The 17,786-nt window shown below is 37.4% G+C and overlaps 1 protein-coding gene and 1 long non-coding RNA gene across 3 annotated transcripts in view; one reads left to right on the forward strand and one right to left on the reverse strand.

The window, feature by feature from the left end:
• The window catches only part of LOC148146868 (uncharacterized), a 63,253-nt gene extending 47,340 nt beyond the window's left edge, over positions 1–15,913 (reverse strand). The window contains exon 1 of the long non-coding RNA XR_015760127.1: positions 15,807–15,913. This is a non-coding gene — a long non-coding RNA (uncharacterized LOC148146868). The remainder of the gene's footprint in view (positions 1–15,806) is intronic.
• Positions 1–17,786, forward strand: part of LOC122557702 (doublecortin domain-containing protein 1-like) — a 554,199-nt gene that overhangs the window by 146,614 nt on the left and 389,799 nt on the right. The gene's annotated exons all lie outside the window — the stretch shown is intronic.

A 17,786-nucleotide genomic window follows, 5' to 3' on the forward strand; every position in this document is an offset into this window, starting at 1 on the left:
TGGCAATAGAACTTTGATAGGCAATGCTGAGAGAAATCTTAAGAATTTCAAGAGAATGAAAAATATTTTCTTGATGGACAAGACTATTGAGCAGTTGAATGGATAAGATGGCTCGGGAAATCTGTGATCTCAGGGACCAAACCATTGAATTGTTTCTAAGAACATTAGAATGCAGTTTGTGCCTGAGATGGAGTGTCGAGTTGTGGGGGGAAGGGGGTTTCTGAGTGCAGGATGCAGGGAGGTGGTGAAACCTAATGCCCAGGACATTGGCTGTACCCACTAACCTGTAAAGTCAGTGCCAAACCTGCTACAGCTGTTTTCGGAAGTTGCAACAGAATTAAATATCAATCAGGCCATTACTTAGTTGCCGTGAAGGTTTCTGTACCTTTAAAGGCAAAGATTCCATCTACAAGAATAGTTATTCAGTCAAAGAGCCAGCAGTCCTTTTGTCCCAGTAGCACCACTGGGAGTATTGGCCACTGCTGGGAATGCAGCAGGGTTTGGACTAGCAGTCATGGAGGAAGACAAATAAGTAGGTCGGGCTTATTGCAGCTATTCAAGGAAGAGCTAGTGATGCCTTTCAAAGGGGTGGGTTTTGCCACTGAGGAGATCCTCGGGCTCATAGGGTGCATCTTTTGGTAAAGCATTCAAGAAATGGATAACTTTACTGGAGCACTTGCCATGCAGTGTACAGCAGGCCCTGACCTCACTACCACTGGTAGAATACCAGAGAGTTCCTCATGGTAGAGAATTACTTACTTCCACAGTAAAAGTGAACTCTCAGATAACTGAACAGTCCGCTGCACGATTGACTGTTTCTGGTACAGGAGGGGTTTATGGGTGGTTGTGCTCCTTTACTTGTCACTGCTTGACTTTAAGTTGCTATTGGCAATGAGGCTTAATGTGTATTGATCCTTTCCAGATGCTATCCCTTCACTTTGAGCTTTCTTGGGCCAAGGTGTCCTAGGTGTTGATTAGTGTTACATGTTTTTTAAACGAGGCTTTGAGAGTGTCTTTGAAGTGTTTCCTTTGCTCTGCTGGGGCTCACTTGCTGTGTCAATGCTCTCATTAGAATTTTTGTTTTGCAAGTCTTGTACCAGGCATGTGGATGGTGTCACAAGTCCGGTACAACTGACTGAGTTTGGCTGATGTTTGATGCTGGGAATGTTGGCTTGAGTGGGAATGCTGACAATGATGCTTTTATTTTGCCCTTTGGATTTTCAGGATCTTGCACTGGTAGCACTTCTCCCAGGTTTTGCGGTGCCTGCTGTAAAATGCCACATCTCTCAGCCATATAGGAGGGTTGATATTGTTACTACTCGATGTACCATTGGCCTGCTGCCAGCTTTGATTTCCTGGTCATCAAACACTCTTCCTCAGGAGACACTGCTCTGATGTGCTGAAAGTGGTTTTAAATCTCATTTTTGATGTCCGCCCTTATTGTTAATGCGGTTCCAAGGTATGGAAAGTGGTCAATGTTACTCCATGGCCTCATCGTGAATATTGATGACTGGTGCTGGAGGTGAAAGTGCGGTTGGGGGCACCGTGGTGTGGCATGGCTATTGGTGGAGGACTTTAATTTTACAAATGCTTAGTGTAAGGCCCATGTGCTCGGAAACCTCAGTTATTTGACTGATTAGCAGTGTCATTGCCTATGTCATCATGAGAGTCAGGTTAGCGATGGGAATTCTGTCCTTGTTTTCCTTCATGATTCCATAACACTGCTCACTTCTAACCCTATTTTTTAAATTCAGTCATGGGATGTGGGCATTGATGGCTGGACCAACATTTTATTGCCTGTCCCTAGTTGCTGATAGGAAGGTAGAGGTGAGCCACCTTCTTCCACCACTGATGTCCATGTACTGCTGTGCTGTTAAGGAGGAAATTCCAAGATTTTGACATAACAACACTGAAGGAGTGACGATATATTTCCAAGTCAGAATTGTGGGGGGCTTGAAGAGGAACTTGCAGATAGTGGTGATGTTCGCATGTATCTGTTGTCCTTGTTCCTGGTGGTGGTCTTGGATTTAGAGCTGCTAAGTTTGTTTGGTGAATTTCAGCAGTGCATCTTGTAGATGATGCGCATTGATGTTACAGAATGTCAGTGGTGGAGAGAATAGACATTTGTGGATGTGGTGCCAATCAAACAGGCTGCTTTGTCCTGTATGGTGCCAAGCTTCTTGAGTGTTTTTGGAGCAAATGGGGAATGTTCCATCAGACTCCTGATTTGTGCCTTGTAGATGGTGGATAGGTTTTGGGAAATCAAGATGTGAGTTACTTGCTGCAGGATTCTAGCCTCTGACTTGCTCTTGTAGTCCCTGTATTTATATGGCGAGTCAAGATTGGTTTCTGGTAATGGTAATCCCTAGGATATTGCTAGTGGGAGGTTCAGTGATGGTAACGTCATTGAATATCAAGTGATGATATCGCCTGGGGTACGGAGGGTGGTAATTAAATCCTGCACAAGGTCTCCTGGCGTCATCTTATGGAGCAGGGGATTAATACCTTAGTTTTTCCTAATTGGCTGTGTAAACTCTCCTCTAGGTTTTCATCCTTCCTTAAATTGTTTTACAGCAATCATAGAAGGTGGCTGCATTATATAACAAATAAGAACCTTTCCTATCTTAATACCTCCAGCCTCATATTTTAAGCTAAAATTATGCTAAAAAACTAAATCAGGGCGAAGGTTTCTTGTCACACCAGATTGATGAAAATCTTACTTTACAAACGGTTTGTGCTATTTATACTATAATTTATTGCAACTAGATTCCTTTTTTTTATTAAATATGTAAGAAGGGTTCTTTAGATGTAGCCCATCTCTTCTGCTAGGCATGCCACAAATACCTGTGTTCGTTCCTCTAGAATATTAGAAACAGTTAACAGAAAATGAATTTTGAAAACTCCATTGAATTTTATGGAAATGTCAAATATAGATTTAATATTGCTAAGGAAGTCATTGAGCTATTCCCTCTACTCAGCTAAGGAGTGAACTTATATTCCTGTTAGATATAGGTTGTTTTTACATGATACATTTTTACACTCTGAAGCGTAAATACAGTCGAAACCAGGAGAAAAAACCTTTGTCATCAATGTACATTCATTTATCAATGAGAATGGGAGGAACATAATGGGCTGCTGAAGGCAGAAGCAGACAAGCCTGATCCACATATCGAAGATTGGTTTGAAGCAGCAACAGCTTGACAACAACCTTAACTTCTCATATAAATGTGACCTAAACACTCAGGAATCCAGATTGCACAGAGTTGAGAAAAAAATATTATAGCACGGTGGAAAATTAAAAACCTCATTCTGGATCTGCAATGGGTGCTGTGCATGGATCAAACCTAACATCAGTTAAATGAAGTGAAAATTGTATTCTTGTCTTGATAGAGATGAAAATGGATTTCTGCTGATGAAATTGATACACTTGTCACTTTTTAAAATGCTGTTAGCAATTTGCTTCACCAACAAAAGTGCAAATTCCATATGATAGTAGACTCGCGATCTGAGCAATCAATAAAAGCTTCAATAATGTCTGCTTCATTACACTTATAATAAAAGGCTATAGATTCACACAACATAAACGTAAGCACATGTTGGGATGTTTCGAGGGCAGGTTTCTGTCGACTCTAGTACAACATTGCCACCTTGAGGCACAGTGCAGTGTTGTTTGTAGCTATACTAATGCAATTCCAGATGGAAACAGCAGGGAGAATTGCCTGATCCTGAATGTCCAGGGAATGTGGCTTTCTAACCAGGAGTGTGGGATCACAGAATTAACTCTACTGAGCCCAGAAAGGACTGTTAACAAAAAGGGCGAGTGTACAATTAATATTCATTATCATAAGGAATAAGATTACTCACTTACTTCAAGATGAATAACAACGTCAGCTAATATAACTACTAAGAGTGAAGAATGCAGTAAAAGTAATAAGCCATCCTGTCCCTTGTCCCTATCAATTGAAACATGGTTGATCAACACATCTCTATATAGCATTCCATCCCATACCTAATAGTTGCTAATCAAGAAGTTGAATCTGTTGTCAAGAGGAAGAAGGAGGTTTATGTAAAGATGAGACTTGAAGGTTTAGCTAGGGCACTTGAGATATACAAGTTATCCAGGAAGGGCCGAAAGAGAGAACTAAGAAGAGCCAGGAGAGGACATGAGAAGTATTTGGCAGGTAGGATAAAGGAAAACCCTAAAGATTTCTATAGTTATGTCAGGAATAAAAGAATGACTAGAGTAAGATTAGGAGAAAGTGAGGTCTGCAGATGCTGGAGATCCGAGCTGAAAATGTGTTGCTGGAACAGCGCAGCAGGTCAGGCAGCATCCAGGGAACAGGAGAATCGACGTTTCGGGCATAAGCCCTTCTTTTCCTGAAGAAGGGCTTATGCCCGAAACGTTGATTCTCCTGTTCCCTGGATGCTGCCTGACCTGCTGCGCTGTTCCAGCAACACATTTTCAGCTCGAGTAAGATTAGGGCCAGTAAAGGACAGTAATGGGAAGTTGTGAGTGAAGTCCGAGGAGTTAGGAGAGGCGGTAAATGAATATTTTTTGTCAGTATTCACACTAGACAAAGACAATATTGTTGAGGACAATACTGAGATATACGGTATTAGACTTGACAGGATTGATAAGGAGGAAGTGTTAGCAATTCTGGAAAATGTGAAAATAGTTAATTCCCCTGGGCCGGATGGGATTTATCCTAGGATTCTCTGGGAAACCAGGGAGGAGATTGCAGAGCCCTTTGCTTTGATCTTTATGTCATCTTTGTCTACAGGAATAGTGCCAGAAGACTGGAGGATAGCAAATGTCTCCTTGTTCAAGAAGGGGAGTAGAGACAAGCCTGGTAATTATAGACCAGTGAGCCTTACTTCGGTTGTGGGTAAAGAGTTGGAATGGATTATAAGAGATAAGATTTATAATAATCTAGAAAGGAATCATTTGATTAGGGATAGTCAACATGTTTTTGTGCCTCACAAACCTTATTATTAAGTTCTTTGAGAAAGTGACCAAACAGGTGGATGAGGGTAAAGCGGTTGATATGATGCATATGGATTTCAGTAAAGCATTTGACAAGGTTCCCCTTGGTATGCTATTGCAGAAGATAAACAGGCATGGGATTAAGGGTGATTTAGCGGTTTGGATCAGAAATTGGCGAGTTGTTAGAAGACAGAGGGTGGTGGTTGATGGGAAATGTTCATCCTGGAGTTCAGTTGTTAGTGGTGTACTGCAAGGATCTGTTTTGGGGCTACTGCTGTTTGTCATTTTTATAAATGACCTGGTTGAGGGTATAGAAGAATGGGTTAGTAAATTTGTGGATGACACTAAGGTTATTGGAGCTGTGGACAATGCGGAATGGTGTTGCGAGTTGCAGAGGGACATGGATAAGCTGCAGAGCTGGGCTGAGAGGTGGCAAATTGTGTTTAGTGTGGAAAAGTGTGAGGTGATTTACTTTGGAAGGAGTAACAGAAACAGAGAGTACTGGCTAATGGTAAGATTCTTGGTAGTGTGGATGAGCAGAGAGATCTCTGTGTCCATGTGCATAAATCCCTGAAAGTTGCCACCCAGGTTGATAGGGTTGTTAAGAAGGCATACGGTGTGTTAGGTTTTACTGGTAGAGGGAATAAATTTCAAAACCATGAGGTCATGTTGCAGCTGTACAAACTCCAGGGTGGCTGCACTTGTGTGCAGTTCTGGTCGCTGCATTATAGGAAGGATGTGAAAGTATTGAAAAGGGTGCAGAGGAGATTTACCAGGATGTTGCCTGGTATGGAGGGAAGGTCTTATGAGGAAAGGCTGAGGGACTTGAGGCTGTTTTCGATAGAGAGAAGGTTGAGAGGTGACTTAACAGGGACATACAAGATGATCAGAGGATTAGATGGGGTTGACAGTGAGACCCTTTTTTCTCGGAAGGTGATGGCTAGCACGAGGGGACACAGCTTTAAATTGGGGGGTGATAAATATAGGACAGATGTCAGAGGTTCTTTACTCAGAGAGTAGTAAGGGCGTGGAGCGCCCAGTAAGATTAGATTACTTACAGTGTGGAAACAGGCCCTTCGGCCCAACAAGTCCACACTGACCCGTCGAAGCGCAACCCACCCATTCCCCTACATTTACCCCTTTACCTAACACTACGGGCAATTTAGCCTGGCCAATTCACCTGACCTGCACATTTTTGGACTGTGGGAGGAAACCGGAGTACCCGGAGGAAACCCACGCAGACACGGGGAGAACGTACAAACTCCACACAGTCAGTTGCCTGAGTTGGGAATTGAACCCGGGTCTCTGGTGCTGTGAGGCAGCAGTGCTAACCACTGTGCCACCGTGCCACCCACAACAGTAGTAGACTTGCAACAGTCTGCAACAGTAGTAGACTTGCAACAGTAGTCACTTTAAGGGCATTTAAATGCTTATTAAATGAATATATGGGTGATAATGAAATAATATAAGTTAGATAGGCTTCTGATTAGTTTCACAGGTCAGCACAACATGGAGGGCTGAAGGGCCTACACTGCGCTGAAATGTTCAATGTTCTAATTGTGGTTCGTCACATGATATCACTGTTGGGCAAAGTGACGAGGAAGTTCCCAGGAATTGCATCATCCAATATGAAGATTGAACCTGTACTGTTGCTTTATCCTGCACTACACCAGCATCCTAGCCAAGTGAGTTAATCAATCCCTCCCTAATTTTCTTCTCTTTAGGCTATACTCATTTTTTTTTCAATCCCTTAGAGTTTGATTTTCCAAACATAAGGAAATTACCATTGGTATGAAGTTGTAGTTGCTTCTGGTGATTTTTCAACTTGTGAACCAGAGTTGTCTGCTTCTTCCTCTTTAATCCATGACTTTTCTCTTGTTCTCTTAGTGGGAGCGAGTTCCAGATTTCAATTAAACTTTCATGTAAACAAATGCTTTCTGATTTGAACTGATGTCCCTTATGTTCATTTGAAGATACCGCATAATTTCCAAGCTTATTTGCCTTATTTCCTTGAGCACCAGATTAGAATCATGGTTCTTTAAAGGTCATAATGTTAAATGACATTTTCTAAATTGTTACAAAGTTAGACTACTATGATGAATTAATTTTTATTTTATCATTATTTTCTGTGACACATTAGTTTATAGTAAAAGTGATTAGACTCTGAGTACTAGAGACCAAGGGAATTAAAATAAATTATTTAACAAAATTAAAATTATTTTAGTTAGTCGTTATCCCCTTTGCAAATTATTGATCACAGCTTTTTAAAGGAGAGGATATTCTAGCCCACAGAACTAACGAGAACTGTTTATCAGTGTGCCTTCTATCAATGTTGATTGGAAGTTTTTATTGCCGAGCGAGTTGGTCAGTTTTTTCAGGGTTAAATCCACAATGTTATCTTCACAGTATGGAACTGTACCTGCAGAATGCTAGGTGTGGCTCAATGGAGTGACAATATTGTAGTCCTTACTCCAACCTGCATTGATTCAATTGTAGCTTTCCTGTTGATTACACATTTTTGACTGATATGGCCATCCAGTGACTCAACTGACTATTGACAGAACTCATTCAAATAGGGAATCTGGGCTTTACTACACAAGGTACACATGGGCCAAGCTTAGAATCATGTTGTGCCAGCTTTGTAATACAGCTATTTAAACTTAACATTTGCCTTGCATTCTCTCTGTAGAATCTTCTTCTGTTTCAATTATGCACTATTCACTTTTGCATGAAAAGATGAAATGAATTACATCCTCCAGCAAAATATTCAATTTTTAACAATCTTTCGAACAAAGAAATTTGGCTAACGTCTTTACTCACTCTCATGGTAACAATTTAAAATGTAGTAACCCTCACTGCTGTCCAACATTCAGAGGAAATCATTTTGCCCAATTTATTTCTAATAAAATTGTTCATAGTTATAAAAAAAATTTCCTCTGAGGCTTTTCTGTCCCAGTGAAAATAGTCTCAATATCACAAGTGTCCTCTCATAACTTTAACTTCCTATTCCTGGTGAATATATTGCTGTGCACAGTCTACAGATTCAATGTCTTTCTTTAATGGAGTGTCTGAAACTGTTCATAATATTTTAATAATGACCTAAGCACCGTCTTGTACAAATTTATTGATGTCTTTGCTCTTGTACACTGTAAGATTCGTATTTCCCTTGGTGATTTTTATAGGTTCCATATTCTGTATTTGTCTGAGGCAGCAAACAGGAAGGTTTACTTAATAAATTCCTTCCAGCTTTCTGATACATTTTTCCAAGGACTTACAAATGATTTAGTTCAGTGTATTGAATATTTGGAGAGAGAGGCTTTCTAACCCACACATCCATGGTGGACATGTGCTGTAGGATGTCTGACAGATGTGTTGAGATTAACTTCATAAATCACAAAATGGGACTATGTATCCTGGGATACATGAATGGTTATGAAATAGTTTCAGAGGAAAAGCTTCATAATGAGCCCTTTCTTCGGATTGCATTGAACAAACTATTAATGAAATGGTGCAACCTTGTAACCCAAACATTTGTGGAACTCAAACTCTCTCATATCTTTGTAAATCTCTAGTTAGGCAGTACTCCTGCCAAGAGTTTGAATTTTTTCTGTCTGTAGTTATGTCATTATTGAAGTTTTGTTTGTAATTTCTTCATCATCTCTATATTTCCCAAGGTCTTTTGGTGTATTTGGCTACGTGATCCCTGAGGCCAAGACATTTGAGGGATTTGATGTGTGAAGTACTGACAGTAAATTTTTATGGAGGGTGGTGAGGATCTTTTCCCCTTCCTCTGGCATATCTTTGGTTGTTCCTCTGGACTCTCCTCCATTCCTTAGCCTAGTGGGAAAACTTGTCAAGGAAGACCACTACAGTGGCTCTCTACCCCCCCTATTATTTATAAAGGCCTCTCATAAATATAGGGAAGAATCGGCTATGTAATTCAGCTTTTTAAACTCCACCATGCTTTAACAAAGTTTACGATGTGCCCAATAACATCTAGTAATTGTAATATATTCATTTTTTTCTGGGTCAAGTGAGAGTTTGTTTGTACACTTATTGTATTAATACCTATTTATTGCTTCAGTTTGCATACCATTGAACCTAGAAAGAGAGATGTGGATCAAGCTGATGCTTTAAAAGGATTTTTTGTGCTGGGAAAATGATGAATTTAGGATGAATTTAGGGCTTATTCATCTCTTAACAATGCCAGAGAAGAAAAATGTAGGGTCATCCTGCCTTTTGTGTGCCATCCAGTAAAAGCTAACATTTGAAAAGTCATGAAGGGAACTCTTTACATGTGAACATCAGCTCTGCTCAATTGGTATCACTATTGCATCGGAATTAGAAAGCTATGGTTTCAAGCAGCACATAACCTTCAGGATAGCGTGCAGGATGTGCTACTTCACCAGAGAACATTGGGTGTGAGATGTTTAATCAAAATCCTATCTCTATAGATGGATGCTAAAAATTCTAAAGCATTATATGAACAAGGAAAAGGAACTCTTCTGTTGTTTTAGCAATAATACCTTGTCTAAAGAAAATGACCGAAAGAAAACATTTCCATGAATATAGTCTTTCATCTCATTGCTATTTGCAGGACTTTCCTGTGTGCAAAATGGCTCCTACTTTCACATTTGTGACAACAACTTTTATTACTTGTCAATTTATGACAATATTTTTTGAGGATGTAAATCTTTGGAACACCCTGAGAGACATGATAAAGAGTTATATCATTAGAAGTTCTTTCTTTACTTTGCTCTAAAATTGAATTAAAGAAATTCTCTGTAGCATTATTGCATCAAGCAACTTTTTTGCGATTAACATAGCCTCTAATTTGGCACAGCTGCTAATGCGGTACAGAAATAAATTAGCAGCTGTAGTGTAAATGGAGATTTAGTGAACCCTATTGACCTCAAGTAAATAAATGTAAGTGCGTATTCTGCCACTAATGTTGAGGATTTGCAATGTGCTTGTTATATGATGTTGACATTTAGTGTAATAGCCAGTGTTTTAAAGTATGTTAACTATATATGTACATGTTGAATAATAAGAGACTGTTAGTTTGCAATAGCAGAATATACATTTAGTACAAATGCTTTCTACAGGATATGTCCATCATTTCATAAGTCCAATTTATAGCTTTGAATAGATAAGTGCATGAAAAAGAAATAATAGGTTCTTAATGTCTTCTAATTTAGCTCATAGTTGTACAAAATAATAAATAACTGGAAAATATAGCAAAATCTTTTTGATGTTACACAAAACCCTAATATGTGTTATTACTTTCTTTGAATTTATACAGGTATATGTGCTGTCAGATTAGTGCAGAGACTTCGAGTGTGGGAGAGGAGTGGGGGAGGGGTGGGCGGGGTTGTCACAATAATGGAAGTGTGGGTTTGACAGTTCTGCCTGAACAGCTTCAACACCCACAGGTATTATTCATGTGACAACAATCACAAAGCTTCCCCTTGTCAAACCGAGGGGCACACTGACCATAGCGTTCCATCTTCACCTGACATGCCGCCTATTTCGTGACAGCCTTACAGTGCTTTACTCTTGCATCTGAAACTCCCACACTTCATTTTGAGGGTGGGGTGATGAGTGGACAGAGATATGGTTGATCTTGCAGATTTCCAACTGCTTTTGTCTGCACAGTAGGATAAGAGAAAGACCTTTTGTAGGACATGTGTTTTTTTTTGCTGCTTCAATAGTGTTTTCTTTGACTGTCAGTATGAAATATGGATGATAAAATGAATCCTTTTAATCATTCGTCGTATCTCTATGTTTTATTGGTTTGTGCTCTCTCCTTTCACCCTGTCTGGAGAATGTTAAATATACTATAGTAAAATAGTTCCCCTCCATATTATAGATCTTTAACAGATTACATGCTTTAGAACTGTTGTTTTCTTATGTCTATCAATGTGTACTTGTCCCTTTCTTTATCTTATTCGGTATGTATTTTTGTAGTGCCTAATCCTGTAGTTCACAAAATGTCTTTACGATTAGTTGAAATGTCAGTGAACAAAGAAGTCACAAAATATTTAATCCAACATCACTGATAGTAGTGGAACTTGATGTCAAAAGTAATAAAAGTCAACACAAAACATTCACCCTTGGTTTTTGAGAATAACAATGCCAATTTTAGACAGAGTTCCTAGCATATTATCAGACTTAAATCCTATTGTCTGTGAGGAACTTTATTAGGGCTTCAAATAGCATTTAACCCTTTGAATCTGCTGAAAGATACCAGTACCTTTCACCAGATGATGCCAATGAAAATTAATCTGGAAAAATTCAGCCCCCAATATTTTAAACAACAGATAAAATTACAAACTAAAAAGCAAACATAACTGCTTAAACAATATTAGATTTTGTATCACAATTGTATAAAGTCTACTCCAAATAATTAATCAGCAGATCTGCCTTTATGTATCTTTCACCTTTACATATTCCCTTGAGCCTGAACGACCTGTTTAATTTGAGGTTTATTTTGGAAAATTAAATTTGTGTACGACATGTACTTTAAATTGACACAGTTTAATGAAAGAATGACATGGAATTAGACCCAGACCTTCTGCAAATAGTTCTGCTTCATGTCACTTCATATTATTTTGAACTTGTTCATGAATCCTAGAGGGAATCAAAGCTTGATCTACTCCCTTCTGAATCTACATAATTCTGTGTGACGGCCCAGTCAAGAGGCGTCTCCCCGTGATATTTAAATCCTCACATAACCAAAAAATGAATTAACCCTTGCAAGGTATTCACTGAAGTATTTACCTCATACAGTTTGGAATGCACTTAATATTATAATATAGTTTTAAAGGAATCCTTCCTCAAAAGTCAAGGTCTATTGAAACTTTATGAACAAAATGAGAATTTCTCCATATATTGCAGGGAAAGCCCCATTTCCTGCTTCGGCCTCACTTCCTCAGCACAAATTCATATCACATCTGTATACAGATCACTGAGGTGGTGTTAGGAAATACTTTGCTCAAAGTTTAAATATTTATATGCATGTGTAAAATGTATATGTCTATAAATGTACACACTGTGTAACCATTTCAATTTGTAAAAATTCCACAGTATAAAATTGGCTCCCTCTCAGCCATGAATCTTACAGCCTGAAATATTTGTTGAACTATTATTTTTGTTAAATATCATTAAAAAATTTTGGAGACTCCAAAATCCAACATGAAATAGCTATGCTGGGCATACTCCAACCTCTATTCCGTGAGGGACAAAAGGCCTTCTGGTTTACCAAAACTAAATTATTACTGTTGCGCATTTTCATCTGTCCTATTAAAACAAATACTTCCATGCTGTAAATGCAGTGGAAATATCAATTGAACTGTATGAACTTTTTGGACTGTTATGTTACAAACCAAAATTAACCATCAAGGTGTTCTAGCACAACTTTAATAATTGACATAAAATTCAATGCTAAATCTTTGCGTGTGTATGCTCAAATATATGAATCAAATAATTTAGAATCTGTAACTATAATTCATGCTCAGTTTATGAGGCATATCTAGTTATAATAATTAATACTAACCCTTAAAATGCGATACCCAACTACAGTATGATGTGCTGGAAATGTGTTGCTGGAAAAGCGCAGCAGGTCAGGCAGCATCCAGGGAACAGGAGAATCGACGTTTCGGGCATAAGCCCTTCTTCAGGATTCCTGAAGAAGGGCTTATGCCCGAAACGTCGATTCTCCTGTTCCCTGGATGCTGCCTGACCTGCTGCGCTTTTCCAGCAACACATTTCCAGCTCTGATCTCCAGCATCTGCAGACCTCACTTTCTCCTACAGTATGATGTGCAAAAATATACTTGTATGAAACAGTATTTGGTTGGCACTTATTTTGGGGTAAGATTATTGTTTGTAATGCTTTCACGTAAATGCTTAGCTTACTTGTATCATATTACTTTCCCTGCTATCTTAATATTGAGTTAACCTTTATTTCTAGCAAGATAAATTCTCCTTTAAAAAGAGTAAAGAGAATGCACTCCTGTACAGCAAATTAAACATTTGCATGGCAATTTTCACTAAATGATATTTTAAACATTATGACTGTAAGTGTATTTTGTAGGTTCACAAATGTAAACTACATTTTGAAATGCTGGTTTTAATTATTTAGGCTCAATTGCCCATTTGCTATTTCTATTTAAATTCTGCATAAGGATGATTTGGAACTCTGATGAAGGACTCAAACCGCAGTGTAATATTTTGAAAAAATATTTCATTTTCTACCAGTCATGTAAAGTATTTTTAAACAGCAAGGCAATTATAATGTTTGTTCCTACTAAAGTAAATTTTTTAAATAAAGTGGTTATTGTAATGGATATAGACACCTATCAGGAGCCAAGCCATTTTTCAGTAAATATTGTTTTTGTGTGTAGATCTGTCCTGAATCACTGGGCTGAAAATGACCATGGTTGTTAATAGAAAAATATTGAACACATTTGAACAAGACTCATTGGTCAACTATTTTAAAAAGAGTGGAGAAAGTGAGGACTCCAGTGATGCTGGAGATCAGAACTAAAAAATGTGTTGCTGGAAAAGCGCAGCAGGTTAGGCAGCATCAAAGGAGCAGTAGAATCGACATTTCGGGAATAAGCTTATGCCCAAAACGTCGATTCTCCTGCTCCTTTGATGCTGCCTGACCTGCTGCGCTTTTCCAGCAACACATTTTTCAGCTATTTTAACAAGAGTGTTAACTTGTTTAAATAAATGAGAAACTAACTTAAAGAGTAATGCCATACAAAATCTGTCCTTTTATATCAGTGATCAGCAGTTATCCTCTCTGTTACATAATAATTACAGCAGATATATTTTATCAGATTACCAGTTGTGAAAAAAAATTATTCTGGCACCATAGTCTCAGAATACGTGGGGGTAAATTCTCATGTTCACCTGAGTGGGTGGTAATCTGGTAAAGTGCGTGGACCAATCTATATGAAACCCACCTTAGATTTGTTCCATTCATTTCACTGGAATGACAATTGGACACAATCTATAAAGGACAATCAGTCTTTTCGACCAGTTACCACCCAGGCAGTGAAGGTGAAAATCTACTGGTAGCAGAAAAATGTTAATGCTGTAGAAAGCAGCGCAGATCATTGAATGATGTGATTCCTGTAAGGTCCACGCAATATTAAAAGCTGTCATTTTTATTAATTGATATTCAATAAAACATGTTAGATGTCTGGAGATACAAAATTTCCTGACATTTTATTCAGTATTTTAAAGTGGGCTAGTCTGAATTTGATGGTGCATAGGGTGCAGAAAATATATTAGAATAAAAGAAATGTAGTTTTACGAGAACATTATGGGATTGTTGATGCTGGAACATGAATACTTAACTTGCTTATGCCAAAATCTGTGTAACCTTCATGGAGGCTCTAACTTTTACACCTCCTTTAAATAGTAGAGCAACATCAATAGCAAGAATTTTACTCAGCAACAATTTAGCAAAACTGCAAACAGTAAAACCAGAAGAGTTTGAGAACTATTGATCAACTCTGTTTTTGAATTTAAGATAAATTTTGTGCTATTAGATTCAGATTTTCAGAACTTATGAATACCTGTACTCCTTATCTTATTAATATTAATAATAAGCAGCAATCTTTATATGATTTCAACTTGTTGTAGATAGGTGTGGAAAGGCAAATAGCCATATGCAAAGGCTGACTTTCCCATGATTGATGTATTATACAAATTTCACATTTTGTTTTAAACATAAACTTGTCAAATTTAAAAGACATTACCTTCTGATTAACTATTGGTGAAAACTTTTTTTTTGTATTTTGAACATTGAAATTAATACAACATTTTCAAAGATTTACTAACTTATACTACGAACGACAAATAATCTTTTTTGGAAATATGAACTAGACAACAAAATTTGCAACTGAAGTAGTGGATGCATATTTTACCTTAACGTCTCACTACATCAATTTCTAATTTAAAATTGCTCTATTACACATTGCTGAGGTCAAACACTTTTATCAGTACAGCTTCAGGGTAGGTGATTTCACCTCAACAATGCTGACAGAAGATATAATTTATTTTTATATGAAATATAAAGGTGTATTATGTGCACAGACATTACAACAAAACATTACCACTGAGTTATTCTCAGATTCACTTATTTCACTATGAACATCCAAAAAACAGTAAGTTGTCATATTTGGTTTCCATCTAAAACCTCCTTTACTTTAGTGAGTTTCTTGTCCACCCCCGCACCACCTTCATCTTCCATGTAACCATGTCTCTTTACCCACCGATCCAGCAATTAGAGCACATACACAGCATCCACCCTCTGAAGAGTGGCATTAACAATGTTGTCACAGTTAAGTTTAATGAAGGGTGAACAAGGCCATGCAAGCTTTGAGGGAATGACAGAGCATTCAGGATCCCGAACCATTAGCTTTTGTCAACAAAAAAAAAGAAAGAGATCCCATCCTTATAGTAGGACAGGCTCAGCTTAGTTTTTCTTTGAAAAGGGTCAAGTTTTCTTCTGTTGTTTCATCTGCTTTTAAAAAGACAATTCAGTCATTGGATATTTCTCTTTTGATCATTTTTTTGGAATCTTTAACTATTGACTAAATATTTGTTTTAAAAAATCCCTCAGAGCAAGTATTTTACCTACCTTTTTAACACATTGGTATTAGTACTTTTTAAAAAGCATTCCCTTCAGAAATACTGTCTCATAAATCTTCATCACCATGGCCTGTTATCCTGCATTAATGTATATATGCATTCAGAGCACCGTATCATATTCATAGTTGCCTTTTTCCTTTTCGTCTTCACATTACCTTTGCTATTTTTCCCTCTTCTCTCCCTCTGCTCTTCTTGTTTTCACATCGATCTCCAGGAACATCTTCTTCATCCCAACTACTGAATGCTCAGAATCTACTTCCTTTCTGTTATTATCTCTTCCATCACATTGTTTAAAGCCACTGCCCACCACAATCTGTGTGAAAAATCTCTATCTACTGGCATCCAGTAATTATGTGATAGCATTAAATACAAGGTAGATATTCTGTGATGTGGAAAAAGGCAATATGTTCATTTAGAATTAAAGCATAATTGAGGATTTGCTTTGCAGTTATTTGGTGCTACACTAAATAAGGACCAAAGCATTTCATTCTTTATTGAAAATATTCATTTTACAACTGCTTATATGTAATTTATATAAATGTAAAATTATTTTTTGGACTGGTAAATAGAATAAGTTAATTAAGAAATGTATTGCTAGATTTAGGGATTTATAGACTAAAGAGAGATATAACTGGTACTGAGTGGATATATTTTCTTAGAACTGCAAAATGTTAAACTTATAGATAATAGAAGGACAATATGTTTTGTTTTCTTTTGTCAGGACTTTGCATGAATTGTAAATTCCATATAGGAGGACTGACCTCATACAATAGTATTCAGTGTCTTTTTCTGCCTGTTTTTGTAACCTAAATTTAGCTTTATTTGTATTTTATTTAATGTTCCAGATTAATATAGTTTAAGGATTGTATGAAGCGGCTGCTTTGAAACATATACAAAAACTATGTATCATTTTCAGGAAAACTCATTATAACAGTTTAAAAAAAATCTTAATGTGGTCATTAGAATAAAATAAATCGTTCCTTATATAGTTCTATTTGATTCCCAATTGAGATAATTAATGCTCTATTCCATTACTTCAGCATGCTATTGTGTGCTCAATCCTATCGAATATCTAACTACTTCTCCAACATAATTTCTGATTTTCCCTGGATTAGGATTTTCATTCATTTCAGGTAAAACCACAGTTGAGCAATCTTTGGAGCTTATTTACTCACCAAATAAATTCAGCCAGAGCCAAAATAGGGATAACAAATAACATTAATTAAGCTAAGCAAAAGCAAATAGACACTCATATTTTACTCTAGTTAAGTAGTTAGGCATAAAAAATACACAACCACTGTTCTCAGATATTCCAAAATGCTTCACATATCATGAAATTATTTTGAAGTGAAATCTCTTGATATATAGACTAACAGATCTGAGCATTATATTTTGAAGCAGTTATTCTATACCCAGGCTATGAATTGCCTATAATAAATGTAGAATAGAAGTGATTTAGATACTAGATGAGGTCTGTGAAGCAGTGCAAATATAACAGGATATAAATCATTGCAATATATACCATTTTTAGGTTAGAAATTTAGTTTATATGCCTCAAAACTTTTCGGAAAAATGTAGCAATTATAATTCAGTCTCAATAGATGGTTGCAAAGGAAATTAGTCTCATACTTATAAGTCAAGATTTGCTTTACCCTCCCTCCAGGCATTTATAGCAGACAGCTAAATTCTCATTAGCATCAAAAAAACAAAATGTGTGTGAATTCTGTTACCTATTTATGTGCTTTTACAGTACAATTTCTATTTTTTTAAATGATCTCCTGCTAAGTTTTCACAATCCATTAGTTCTTGGATCAACATCAGAAGGAATGACAGACCAAACTGAAATTCCTGTAAGACACAGATGTCAGGATCAAAAGTCAGAGACATTCTGAAAACAGCAGGGAAGCATGCTTGCTGGACCTTAATCGTAACAATTAGTATCTGCCATGTGACAATCCCCTTTCCATTTATATTTCTGTAAGACCAAGCATGCTGAAAAGACACAGTGTGTTTTCTTCAGTTGAATTAAAGTTTCATTTACTGGTGGACTGATGACTGCCTCTTGACTTATACAAGTGACTTCTACTTTTCTGTCAATACTCTGAGTGTCGTGATGAAGTTATTTCTTCACCCAT

Source organism: Chiloscyllium plagiosum, unplaced genomic scaffold (assembly GCF_037043375.1).
Source record: "Chiloscyllium plagiosum isolate Xiang-an unplaced genomic scaffold, Cpla_swu_hap1 HiC_scaffold_18, whole genome shotgun sequence".
NCBI classification, from domain to species: Eukaryota; Metazoa; Chordata; class Chondrichthyes; order Orectolobiformes; family Hemiscylliidae; genus Chiloscyllium; species Chiloscyllium plagiosum.